The following is a 14,563-nucleotide window of genomic DNA, read 5'->3' as shown; positions in this document are numbered from 1 at the left end:
TTTGACACAAAATCTGGAGAAGGGTACAAAAACATTTCTGAAGCATTGAAGGTCCCCAAGAACACAGTGTCCTCCATCATTCTTAAATGGAGGATGTTTGGAACAAGGCCAAACTGAGCAATCGGGAGAGAAGGGCCTTGGTCAGGGAGGTGACCAAGAAACTGATGGTCACTTTGACAGAGCTCCAGAATTCCTCTGCAGAGATGGGAGAACCTTCCAGAAGGACAACCATCTCTGCAGCACTCCACCATTCAGGCCTTTATGGTAGAGTGACCAGACGGAAGCCACTCCTCAGTAAAAGGGACAAGACAGCCCACTTGGAGTTTTCCAAAAGGCATCTAAAGACTCTCAGAACATGAGAAACAAGATTCTCTGGTCTGATGAAACCACGATGGAACTCTTTGCCCTGGACGCCAAGCATCAAATCTGGAGGAAACCTGGCACTATCCTTACGGTGAAACATGGTGGTGGCAGTATCATGCTGTGGGAATGTTTTTCAGCATCAGGGACTGGGAGACTAGTCAAGATCGAGGGAAAGATCAACAGAGCAAAGTACAGAGAGATCGTTGATGAAAACCTGCTCCAGAGCACTCCGGACCTCAGACTGGGGTGAAGTTTCACCTTCCAACAGGACAACAACCCTAAGCACACAGCCAAGACAATGCAGGAGTGGCTTCGGGACAAGTCTCTGAATGTCCTTGAGTGGCCTAGCCAGAGGCAGGACTTGATCCCAATCTAACATCTCTGGTGAATTCTGAAAATAGTTGTGCATCAACGCTCCCCATCCAACCTGACAGAGCTTGACCGGATCTGCAGAGAAGAATGGGAGAGCTCCCCAAATAAAGGTGTGCCAAGAATGTTGTGTCATACCCAAGAAGACTCGAGGGCTGTAATCTCTGCCAAAGGTGCTTCAACAAAGTACTGAGTAAAGGCTCTGAATACTTATGTAAATGTGATATTTACTTTAGTTTACTTTAGTCAATTGTGCACAAATTTATAAAACACTTTTTTTTCTTTCTTATTATGGGGTATTGTGTGTAGATTGACCATTTTTTATTAAGGATGTAACGTAGCAAAATGTGGAAAAAGTCTAGGTGTTCTGAATACTGTCCGAATGCACTGTAGGTGTTCCTCTTGTCCACACATGTTACGGCCATGTGAATGGCGATGGAAATGACATCTTCCATGGATCTGTTGGAGCAGTAGGCTAATTGGAGTGAGTCCAGTGTGTCTGGCATGCCCCGCCTCTCAAAGCCCTTCATGATGACCGGGGTGAGTGCAACAGTGCAATAGTCATTTGGGACGGTGGCCTCCTTGAAGCAGGTGGGGACTACTGCCTGGGCCAGGGGCAGGTTGAAGATGTCTGAGAAGATAGCCATCAGCTAGCTGGTCATCACCCACTCTGAGGATATGGCCAGCGATGCTATCTGGGCCGGCGACTTTGTGCGTAATCACTTCTGTTGAGAGTTTTCCTCACATCAGCCATGGAGAGTGAAAGCACCTGGTCGTCCGCACCAGCGAGACGAGTCTGAGCTGTCGAACATCAATTCCAGTTTATGTCTGAAATTTTCTTTTTGCATCTCTAATGGGTTTGGATACGCGTTGCGTGTCACAGAGTCATCGCGGTTCCTTCTGCATTAAATGATGCAGTATGGGCTCTCAAATGGTACGGATTTTTCCGTTTATCGAGGGTTTGGCTTTTCTTCTCTCTCTCCGTCCACAGCGGCACGGCAATACCTAATGTTGTGGAGTCAGAACAGTAGCAGACGGTGACGTACGGTTCTTCTGCTGCTCGGAAAACGCTGGACAAGAGTGTTTTGTATGAAATACTTTGCTAATCTGAAGATAACCCTATAGATTGTTGTTTATGATGATAATGATGATAAAGATAAAGATGATTATGAGTACCTATTATTGTCAGCATATTATATGAATATGTAGTAACAGTAGTAGTAGTAGTAGTAGTAGTACTGGTAGTAGTAGTAGTAGTAGTAGGCTAGTATCATCCTCTTCATCACTATCATAATATCTGTCATCATTATCACAAGCCCTAGGCTTACATATAGGAAAGTAAGCAGCCATTCCCTATCAAGAACAATAATTGCCAGGGAGCTATAGGTAGGCCTAAATGAAAGCAAATCAATGTCTCTTTTGCCTTTCACAACTTGGCTGTATTGCAGATTAAACCGATTCTTTAAATGTATAGGGGCCAATAAAATGCAAAATAATCCTCTTCATTGCTCTGAGGGTAAGCGGCATCCACTAAAATACTTCTGGCAAGACAACACCAGTGATGCGCACAAAATCACGGTGGGGGATACGGTTAATCTTCACCGCTAAAACCTGCCGACACGGATTAAGACCCAGAGCACGTTAGGGGCCCCAGTGCGAGCCCAAACTACAGAGTTGCGTGACAACCAACAGAAACTCTTGAACCGTGCAAACTTTACCCACGGTCCTCCTCTGTGTTTGCCATGCATGGCTTGTTTGATTTAAGCAGTGTGTTTTTTATCCCAGTAATTTCACGGAACACGCCGTGTGTGGTCATCTCAATGACCTGCGATATGTTGGGTGGGTAGATTATTAAAAATCCTTAGTCATCCTTTTCAGTAAACTACTGGGACTTGAGGATCAGCTTAGACCATAGGATTGCAGTATTGAAGGCCCAAGAGAGGCTTTTATCAATACACACGCATTTTTAACATCTTGAAGGTCTGCTGAAAAACCTGAAGGCCTGCAAAAAAATATCTGTGGGCCTATTCCCATGGCCCATTTGTCCAAGCAAAGTAACCTCATGACCGTACAGTACCAGTCCAAAAGTTTGGACACATGGACTTATTCAAGGGTTTTCCTTTATTTTTAGACATCAAAACTATGATATAACAAATATGGAATCACGTAGTAACCAAAAAGGTGTTGACAGCTTTGCACACTCTTGGCATTGTCTCAACCAGCTTCATGAGGTTGTTACCTGGAATTAACAGATGTGCCTGGTTAAAAGTTCACTTCTGGAATTTCTTTCCTTCTTAATGTATTTGAGTGAATCAGTTGTGTTGTGACAAGGTAGAAGTGGTATACAGCAGACAGTCCTATTTGGTAAAAGACCAAGTCCATATTATGGCAAGAACAACTCAAATAATAAGCAAAGAGAAATGACAGTCCATCATTACTTTAAGACATGAAGGTCAATCAATTTGGAAAATTTCAAGAACTTGAAAAGTTTCTTCAAGTGCAGTCACATAAACCATCAAGTGCTAGGTTGAAACTGGCTCTCATGAGGAACGACACAGGAAAGGAAGGCCCAGAGTTACAACTGCTGCAGAGGATAAGTTCAATATAGTTACCAGCCTCAGAAATGCCATTAGTTGGCCTAGGCCCTTGAAATGGAAGAGAAAATACTAAACAAACGCTCCAGCCCAATATCACTGGTACTAATACATTCTTCGACGCACTTAACTGCACCTCAGATTGCAGCCCAAATAAATGCTTCAAAGATTCCAAGTAACAGACATATCTCAACATCAACTGTTCAGAGGAGATAGCATGAATCAGGCCTTCATGGTTGAATTGAGTCAAAGAAACCCACTACTGAAGGACACCAATAATAAGAAGAGACTTGCTTGGGCCAAGAAACACAAGCAATGAACATTAGACTGATGTTAATCTGTTCTTTGGTCTGATGAGTCCAAATTTGATATTTTTGGATCCAAACGCCGTGGCTTTGTGAGACACAGAGTAGGTGAACGGATGATCTCCGCATGTGTGGTTACAACCGTGAAGCATAGAGGAGGAGGTGTGATAGTGCTTTGCTGGTGACACTGTTTGTGATTTATTTAGAATTCAAGGCACACTTAACCAGCATGGCTACCACAGTGATACACCATCTCATCTGGTTTGCGCTTAATGAGAAAATAATTTGTTTTTCAACAGGACAATGACCCAACACACCTCCAGGCTGTGTAAGGGCTATTTGACCAAGAAGGTGCGAAATGGAATGCTGCATCAGATAGCCAGGCCATCAGATAGCCTATCACCTGACCTCAACCCAATTGAGATGGTTTGGGATAAGTTGGACCGCAGAGTAAAGGAAAAGCAGCCAACAAGTGCTCAGCATATGTGGGAATTCCTTCAGGACTGTTGGAAAAGCATTCTAGGTGAAGCTGGTTGAGAGAATGCCAAGAGTTTGCAAAGCTGTCGTCAAGGCAAAAAGTGTTTACTTTGAAGAATCTCAAATATAAAACATATTTGTAATTTATTTAACACTTTTTTTTGGTTACTACATGATTCCAAATGTGTTATTTCATGGTTTTGATGTCTTCACTATTATTCTACAATGTAGAAAATGGTAAAAAATAAAGACAAACCCTGGAATAAGTAGGCGTGTCCAAACTTTTGACTGGTACTGCATATCAGTAAAAGCCATGAGAATTATAAATAAATATCAATCATAGCTGCATGGACTGCAAAATACATGACCGTGCACGGCATCTATGTTGAATAACGTCTGCATTTCTCTCACCGAGTGCTATATGAAACAGCGGAGCACTCAGTACCTCCTTCATTACGGCTCTAAGAATATATGGTTTGATGGGTCGCTGCCATGAGTTGGCCGAGGCCCTTGTGATAGAAGAGAAAATACTAAACAAACACACCCGCCCATTACCCCTGGTACTAATGCATTCCTCGACGCACTAGGACACAACCGGGGGGGGGGGGGGGGGGGGGGGGGATTTCACATAGGATGTTCAGAGCTGTCTGGTGAACACAACACTAAACTGTGCTCAGAGGGTCTTACTTCACCATCGTTTGATCTTTGTGTGTAGGAGACATGGAGAGAGAGAGAGCGAGAGAGAGAGAGAGTGAGAGAGGAAGAGAGAGAGATACCCCTGGGGCCTAGGCTATACACAACAATTAGAGTGTGTGTGTGTGTGTGTGTGTGTGTGTGTGTGTGTGTGTGTGTGTGTGTGTGTGTGTGTGTGCGTGCGTACGTGCGCATATTTCCAACGAACATGACACAAACACATGCAGCTACACACTCGTTTGCTTGAGCACATTCACACATTGTCCTGGAAGGTTTTGGATAATTGGTCATTGCTGAATATTCAATGGTCGACGGAGATGGAGCATCCGTAATTTATCCATGGCCTCCATGATCACACAATGCCTTGCTGTCACTTGAGGAATTAAAAAGCAGAAATATTTAACTTTCTCTCAAGGACACGTCAGACATGGGTCATAAATCCAGTCACAGCCCGTTTGGATGAATAGTCTTATTATAACTTAATTGTCACTTCTCAGAAAGCGGCCTTCGTCGTTTCTATTGTGCGCCTGTCCTTTTCCTTTCGCCATGGAGCAACAATCAGCCTGCCGTATGCAATCAGGGATTCATAAAGGGCAGTGGTGTAATAATTAAAGCTCATTGGTGTAAGGGAGATATTTGTAGTCATGGTCTGTTCTGGTCTGTTCTGTGATTAATCTCACCATGGGCTGTGCTGATTAGGAGGCGAGGTGGCCATGGACATGGAATACAACAGATTTGAGCACCTTTAGATGAATAGTATCCGAACTGGGATTAACCCTTTGCTTGGACTAAATGTCACACACACACACACACACACACACACAGTCATGCACGCATGGACACAAAAGCAAACTAACAAAGACGAATACACACAGATCCACCTTGTTACCATGCATGTCAGGAGACAAATCCATCTTTAATAAGCAAGTCCAAGCACAATACCATAATGACTACTGAATAAATTAACAGAGGGTGTGAATGAGGATTGTTGAGTTACGGCCAGGGAAGAGCAAGCCTATCAGCAGCCTTCTGTCTGCACTGTTAACTCTTATCACTTATGGAAAAACCACATGATTTCATGTTTCGGACATGTCAAATTGTATGTGGTGTCGTGACTTTACGTGACTGTTATTTATTTAATCCACTTACTATGTTTAATTGTTACCCGATTAAATTAGTCATGTAACAATTAACTCAGTAGGATTTGGGGCACCATGGAAGAGGTTGTTTAAAGAGTTACCATCTCCCGAATTAAACTCTATAAGGTATATATCTATTTAATCGATAAACAGTAATCTTATTAATCAGTCGGTCTCCCGAGTGGCGCAGCGGTCTAAGGCACTGTCGCTCAGTGCAAGAGGTGTCACTACAGTCCCTGGTTCAAATCCAGGCTGTATCACATCTGGCTTTGATTGGGAGTCCCATATGGTGGCACACAATTGTCCCAGCATCATCCGGGTTTGGCCGGGGTAGGCTGTCATTGTTAATAACAATTTGATCTTAAATGTCTTGTCTAGTTAAATGAAAAATACATAAAAAAATGTACCTCTCATCATGTCGGCATTCTGAACAGTCGTAACCTCATGCATCTGCAAAAACCCTTACTCATGATTCATTACTACACAAATTACCCCCCCCCCCCCCCCCCCCGGGTAGGCTGTTGGAGTTCTTTATCCGAATTGATTTTTTTTTTAAATAATAATAATTGCAACCCTGAATGAATCTGTTCGTGACGCATCAGAAAGATCATTGTACCCCAAATCTAGTTCAAATCCCAGGAGGGGTCATTTTGAAAGTCATCACTAAGTGATCATGTCAAATGTATTCATATTGATTTGAACATGTTTACACTATTTTAACTGTACAGCATACCACTTACCTTATTAAAAACCCCAAACCATTTCACTACTAATGTGAAATTCCTGGACTAACCTCTCTTCTTCTCACATGACCGAATGCATAGATCAAGTGAAGTAACGTTTCTCTTAAACAGCCAGTGATTAATATTAACATATTTAATTGTCTGAATGTCACTCCCTAAAAACACACCACTATGGAACAATCCTTGCGTAGCTTCTCAGAATTCACATAGATATGGTCTCACATAGAAAACTAAAGGAATTGAAACCGTAAATGGCTTTGTAATAGGAAATACAGTTATTTCCATGACTGAATTTAAAAGCAATTTTGGACTGACCAATGTAGACATTTTCAAATATATGCAACTTAAATTTTTTATAAATCAAAATATCAATCTGAATATTTTGGACATCAGAGCAATGTTGAGGGAATTATATTTGAGACAGTAAAGGATACTCATATGATAGGTTATATGCACAAAACCTTACAGAAAACCTATCCAACAAACAATCTCTTAGAAAACAATATTAACTATTTGAACCAAGACTTAAAAATAACTGAAATTGGCACAAGATGGAAGAAGTGTTGGAATGTTGCACAGGGTGGGATTAGACCCAGAGCCCTGAGCTTAATGATGACCTTGGAGGGTACTATGGTGTTGAATGCTGAGCTATAGTCAATGAACAGCACTCTTACATAGGTGTTCCTCTTGTACAGATGGGTGGAGCAGTGCAATGCGATTACATCCTCTGTGAATCTATTGGGGCGGCATGCAAATTGAAATGGGTCTAGGGTGTCAGGTAAGGTGGAGGTGATATGATCCTTGACTAGTCTCTCAAAGCACTTAATGATGACAGAATTGAGTGCTACGGGGCGGTAGTCATTAAGTTAAGTTACCTTTGTAACAATGGTAGATATCTTGAAGCATGTGGGAACAGCAGACTGGGATAGGGAGAGATTGAATATGTCTGTAAACACACCAGCCAGCTGGTCTGCACATGCCCTGAGCACGCGGCTAGGGATGCCGTCTGAGCCAGCAGCCTTGCGAGGTTTAACACGTTTAAATGTTTCACTCACGTCAGCCACGGAGAACGAGAGCAGCCCGTGTCTGTGGCACTGTGTTATCCTCAAAGCGGGTGAAGAAGGTGTTTAGCTTGTCTGGGAGCAAGACATCGGTGTCGGCGACATGGCAGGTTTTCGCTTTCATTTTTCGCGCGAATGCTGCCATCTATCCACAGTTTCTGGTTTGGGTAGGTTTTAATAGACACAGTAGGAACAACATCCCCTATGCACTTCCTGATGAACTCGTGTCAGTGTATGCATCACTGTTATTCGCAGAGGCAACGCAGAACAATGGCCTCTAATCAACAGTGGCATTTCTTTTCAATTAACTCTGCAACTCTTACAACTATTGACTTCTTTTCACAACTGCCAAACAAAGACATAGTAAAATATATAAAAGTGAATTAAAAATATATATAAAAGGGCATTTCATGCTGAAACCCTCATATTAAACACAAATGGTATTCACTGCATTGCTTTATATTTATGATAGTGTTTTACAGCTTTGTTGTTACATTTTGTATGTTATATATTTGAAAATGTCATAAGGCTGAAGTAATCTGAAGTACCCAAAATGGCCACTAGACGTCTTGTGATAAATTATATACAATTCTTGTAGTTTACTGGTAAACTTTGACAGTTCCCAGTAATTTACCCTCCCGTTGCAACCGTATCTGTGCCTAAGGGGAGAATTCAGACAATCATCTCTTTCCATTCTTGTGCAAAAAGCAGCTAAAAAGCATATTCTCAAATCACTAGAGGTCGACGCTACAGACTTCCTAAGAACATGAGCCAAACCATAGATCCCGTGATCGATGAATAGAGAGAGAGAGCTGTCCTCATGGCGCAAGTCACTAACAGCCACTGGTACCAATGGCAGTCAGGGAATTCCTCTCTAAACCGGGGATTTACAGGCGCAACAGATGAGAGAAAGAGAGAGAAAAGAGAAGAGGCCAAAGGGCAAAGAGTGTAAAGATTCTGTGGGAGTCGTTGGCGAGGGATCAGAAAAGACATTACCTTTGACCTAGAGGCCCTTGACCTTGACTGTGAAGACGAGAGGTGTTGCGTCTACTCCAAGAGCGGACACACACACGAGCAAACACACGCATGCACACACACCCCACTTCAATCGGTCATTACATCCATGGCCAACCTAGAAAATCGAATAGCTCGTTGTGAGGTTCCCTGTTTTGTGACTCCATCTCCTTTACAACCCATTTCCCATGTGTTTCCCTCAGACACAAGGGAAGAGTCAAGCCTATAAATCTACCGGACATGAGGCTTCTCACTGCTCAGCAGGGGTGTAGAAATGCTTTAAAGTACTACTTAAGTATTTTTGGGGGGTATCTATACTTTATTTGACTATTTATTTTTTGGGGCCACTTTTACTTCACCCAAAAGTACTCGTTATGTTTGGAATTCTTAACAGGACAGGAAATTCACACACATCCCTCGTCATCTCTACTGACTCTGATCTGGCGGACAAGGAGACGAGGAAGATGGTGTGTGTGTGTGTGTGTGTGTGTGTGTGTGTGTGTGTGTGTGTGTGTGTGTGTGTGTGTGTGTGTGTGTGTGTGAACAGTGTCCTACCTTACATTAGCCAGTAGAGTAGAGTTGACAGTGAGGTGATGGGAGTCAGTAGACAGACCAGCAGTACAGATATATTTATACACTCATTAAAGCCTCTTCACTGGTCTGAGAACAGACACTGTATAACACCCTGCCCACTGCAATACCTCCACAGCTAACATCTGTCAAAGTCTCCACTTAGTATAATATAAGACTAGTAGGGGGTGAAAAATACCTTCTCAGTCTAGATAGACATTGTATTACAGTAATATCTGGACACGTAGAGATGTTTTCCAGACAGCACAGTATGCAATAACAGTTGGGATGTTGTTGTGACAATCTATAGGCTGTATACAGTGGGGCAAAAAAGTATTTAGTCAGCCACCAATTGTGCAAGTTCTCCCACTTAAAAAGATGAGAGAGGCCTGTAATTGTCATCATAGGTACACTTCAATTATGACAGACAAAATGAGAAAAAAAATCCAGAAAATCACATTGTAGGATTTTTAATGAATGTATTTGCAAATTATGGTGGGAAATAAGTATGTAGGTGCTTTCTGTATTATGTAAAACATGTCTACTGATATTTGAAGGATGATCATTACACCAAACATGACACTGTAAAACCAGCTGAGACGTAATGTCTTTGCTCACCACAATGCATCAAATGAAATCCCACCCATTGTTCAGAGACTAGGCTACAACAGGGAAAAGCCAAGTTTGACAACCCGCTGTTAAGCAATGTCTTGAATCATCACAGTCACCGGCTATTCACACTGAGGTCGGACCGACTGGGTTCGATCCCAGGTATCCTGCATTCCACAAGCCTGTATAAGCCTGCTGAGCTAAGGCCTAGTCATCAGCTACGGGAGCCAATGCAAGTTAGAGGTCTCAGTCAAGGTGACTCGTCAAGTTAGCATGGTTTGTCGAACCACCTTTGCGTCTCTCCCTCCCTGCACTTCAACGGCGGTCAGGATTCATGAGCCAAGGTGCTTGGCTACAGTAAGAGAGGACGTAGTCACTGTCACAACGGAATTGGTCTCGCTTTCTCACCCAACGTCTGCCAGGCACAGCAGTGACTCACCGCTCAGGATAATGATACGTGGCGCCACAGCGCAGTTCCACACTGCGATGCTCCAGTGGTGGGAAAAGTGCTCGCTCCTCCCGACTCTCCACCACGTGTGGAAAAAGTGCAATTAAGTACGCCAAAGTTTGGCCTGGACTGCCCTCTGATGCCTGTAAAAGTCAACACCACAGAGGAAATAGGTTCATATCCCTGTGGATGGAGGAAGCAGTGGTGTATTAGGACAATTGAATATGTGAGGAGACTTCAAGTGTGAAAAGACAGACAGAGAAGGAACACCTTACAGCTTTCCGTGCCATCAGCAGGATGCGCTTGGTGAGTCTGACCTCATCGTTTGATCCCACCTCTCCCTCGGTCACACACATTGTCAGCTCCATGTTTAGCATCTTTAATCACCTCTGCTTGTGCATGTTTAATTAACAGCACACCCCTACTGGGTTGATCACCATTGACCGGGACCATTCCTCTCATCTCTTTAGTCACTTTGGGCCATTTGGCACCATCGAGATTTGATAAAGATGCACACGAGCCTGAGTTAGAGGCAGGTTACAACCACAAAGGAAAGAGTTTTAATCAGTTCCAGATTCAGATTGGGGCCGCGAGACCCGCACTAATTGAGTATCAGTGGCGGGAGTGCGTGGTTGGTGACAATGGGGGTCGTGGGAGAGGGAGATGGGCACATCCGTTGGGGATAGCAAATTTACATATAAATGGGCTGGTAAATACGCTCCTACACATACAGCGCTGTACGTTATTGGCTAAAAGTCGAGTACGATGAATATCTTCCTTCGATCAGAAGAATCGCAAGAGCAGGTTCTCTCATTTTGTGAACGAAAAACAACCAATCATGGGGGATAGTTTGGATGCTACGTTTTCAATTACCAAGGTCCATGCACAACACAGGGTTAGTCATTACCCCTGAGCAGCAATTCTGTTCTAAGGGGTCTTCTGGATGAGAGGAGGGCGGCTTCGGGTCGTCTGAGAGGGAAATCAATCAGAGTGGGTATTATGTCATTTCCTCCAGAACAACCCCTCGAATCAAAGTGTCAATACCACTAGAGCAAGAGGATCATATACGTTCACAATACATCCCCAGCGCAACCTCTTATAGGGGTTTTCACCGTGAATTAACTGAAGAACGGCCTATTTGAATATAAATTGAAAGATGGGCTATTAAAAAGAAATGTTATTTTATATTACTTCGGTGAAAAGGCGGTTGCATTCGGTATTAATATATTCCTGGAGAATGAAGGCTAATTGGATTAGTATTGTTTTAATGTGGTCTAAAGGAGATTTGGTCATACGAGGTTTCTGATATCACCCGCTATCTCATTCACTTCCAGATCACAGAGGTAAAGCTCATACATGCCACAAACCCCCACACATAGGGGCTAAAAGTAGAGTGCAGAGCGCACCTACTGTCCAATAAAGAGGCAGATTTACGCTCTCTCGTTGATCCACTGAGGTTTATTGGCCATTAATCCTCGCAATCAACAGTAGCCTAGTCTCTCTCTCTCTCTCAGCTTGTATGATCTCTCTCTCTCTCTCGCTGGTCTCGCTCTCTCTCTCTCTGGTCTCTCTCTCTCTGGTCTCTCTCCCTGTTCTCTCTGGTCTCTCTCTCTGGTCTCTGTGTGTGTGTGTGTGTGTGTGTGTGTGTGTGGTGAGCAGCCGGAACCAGTTCCAGCTGGACATAAGTGATAGATTTTATTGAGTTGCAATTGGCTGACACAGATAACAAGCTTGCGCAGTTCTTCTCAACCACACATTAAACTAACTGAGAACGGGTCCAATAGGACACAGTCTGTTAAGATATTGTAATTGCACATTCCCGAGAAACATGGAAATTGTGTCCGACACGACCAAGATCAGAGACAAAAGTCTGAATTTTGAACCCAGACCCTCTCTGGTCAAAGGTTGTGTCTTGGAATTTCGGTTCTTTTGGACCTGCGAAGCCCTCTACATTGCAGCCACCATATGTTCATCAACGAAAACATGTTATCATAACCATATTATGTTGTATTGATTATTAATTGTATTTATTACCCATCTTATGCAGGTACTGTTGTGAGATGACAAGTTCAGATTGTGTTACTGTTCGATATCCTCCTAGCCTGGCTGACGCGACTCATTTGGTACGCAGCCGAGAGAGAGAGAGAGAGAGAGAGAGAGCAGTGACACATTGGTCGTGACAAGATTCTGTTGTAAATGCAGCATTAGCGCAGCAAGGGGCTAAGTTTTGATTGGTTCTCTGAACATTTTGTTTTCTTTCCTGGGGGGGTTGAGACCTCACGTTGTTTGTATTGGAAGTGGGCGGCGCTCAGGGGCTGTGTGTCGTTGTCCATGTGGGTGTTTAAGTGAGAAAGACAAAGAGCAGAACCAAATCAGTAAAAAAAATAGAAAATTAAAAGCACAGCCCCCTTCATTATCAACGCCTCGTGCCGAGAACATCAACAGAGCCTTTCCAGATTGGGAAAATCGGGAGGACGTCGAGTTAGGTGTTAGCCAGACAATCATCCTCCACCCTCAGTTTAAAAACAACACTGCAATAACGCCTGAATCACATCGTTCTGTTATGTAACCCACATCAGGCTCTGGATGTAACACCTCATGCAATTTGTTCTTCTTCCTCCTTCCAGACATGTGATTTTAGAATTAGCTGACAACGGCAATCAGCATGACAGTAAATAGTGAAATCGGGCCACGCGGCCCCGAATCTCTCCATTCCTCCCTCCTTCTCTCGCTCCCTTGACTCTTTCTCTCCTGTGAAGAACATCCCTGTTTGTTCTCCTAATCCTGCAGGGCTCCATTGTCTGCTAAGCCCGGTGTGAAACAGGATAAGGCTGATAGACAGACAGCATCAGTCCCACAGAGGAGAGGAATAGGAGACACAGCTCTGGGTATTCAGGCCTAAGACTTAACGCTATAGTACTGAGTGCACCTCTGCACTGAATCCCGGGTGTGCGCTGCACTGAAATGTGCACCGGCGTGAGTGAGTGAGTGCGCTCTGGACAAGGTCCTAGATCTTCAACTCTGTTCCTGTTTAGTAATGGAGACAGCGTGAGAGGGGAGGCAGTGTGTGTGTGTTTGCACTATTGTGCCTGTGTGTCATGATCCGTAGCCGTTCTGTCATCCAAACCCCTCAACACCCCTAAGGAGATGTGACCCATGATTGAGCGGAGAAAGGTGCACGGCTTTGCCCTGTTGGCCCTGTGGCTGATAGCCTGTCCATTCAGCTTAATACAGGTCAGTCTGTCCATTCATGGGAATAAAAGTCTGCTCCTCTCCTCTGAGCTGAGACCCTTAGCTCTGCTCTCCTCTGCTGCTTGGCCATCACACTCACACCAACCAGTTTGACAACAGCCAGATGTTCACCTTGGTCTATATCACATCACACGCTGGTTGCTCAGCATCAAGGTTACAGCATTATATGAGCGATGGCCTTGTGAGGATCACGACTAAAAATGGACTGACCAACCAGTGAAGCTGGGTAGGGGTGCAGCCATGGGTGGACCTGGGAGTGCATAGGCCAACCCACTGGGGAGCCAGGCCCAGCAAATCAGAATTTGAGTTTTTCCCCACAAAAAGGCTTTATGACAGACAGAAATACTCTTTCGTTTCATCAACTGTCCGGGTGGCCGGTCTCAAATGATCCCGCAGGTGAAGAAGCCGGATGTGGATGTCCTGGGCTAGCGTGGTTACACGTGGTCTGCGGTTGTGAAGCCGGTTGGACGTACTGCCAAATTCTCTAAAATGACGTTGAAATGAAATTCTTTGGTGGACATTCCTGCAGTTAGTCAGCATGCCAATTGCACACTCCCTCATAACTTGAGACATCTGTGGCATTGTGTTGTGTGACAAAACTGCTCATTTTAGAGTGGCCTTTTATTGTCCCCAGCAGAAAGTGCACCTGTGTAATGACCATGCTGTTTAATCAACTTGCCGATATGCCACCCCTGTCAGGTAGATGGATTATCTTGGCAAGGGAGAAACGCTCACTAACAGGAATGTAAACAAATGTGTGCACAAATTTGAGAGAAATAAGCTTTTTGTGCATATGGACAATTTCTGCCATCTTTTATTTCCCATGAAACATGGGACCAACAATTTACATTTATATTTTTGTTCAGTATAATTCCAGTCTGAATGGCCATTGATTTCTACTGTGGCAGACTCAAAGTGATGGGCTT

This window comes from Oncorhynchus kisutch, linkage group LG26, assembly GCF_002021735.2.
Source record: "Oncorhynchus kisutch isolate 150728-3 linkage group LG26, Okis_V2, whole genome shotgun sequence".
NCBI lineage: Eukaryota > Metazoa > Chordata > Actinopteri > Salmoniformes > Salmonidae > Oncorhynchus > Oncorhynchus kisutch.
This window is presented reverse-complemented; position numbering follows the sequence as displayed.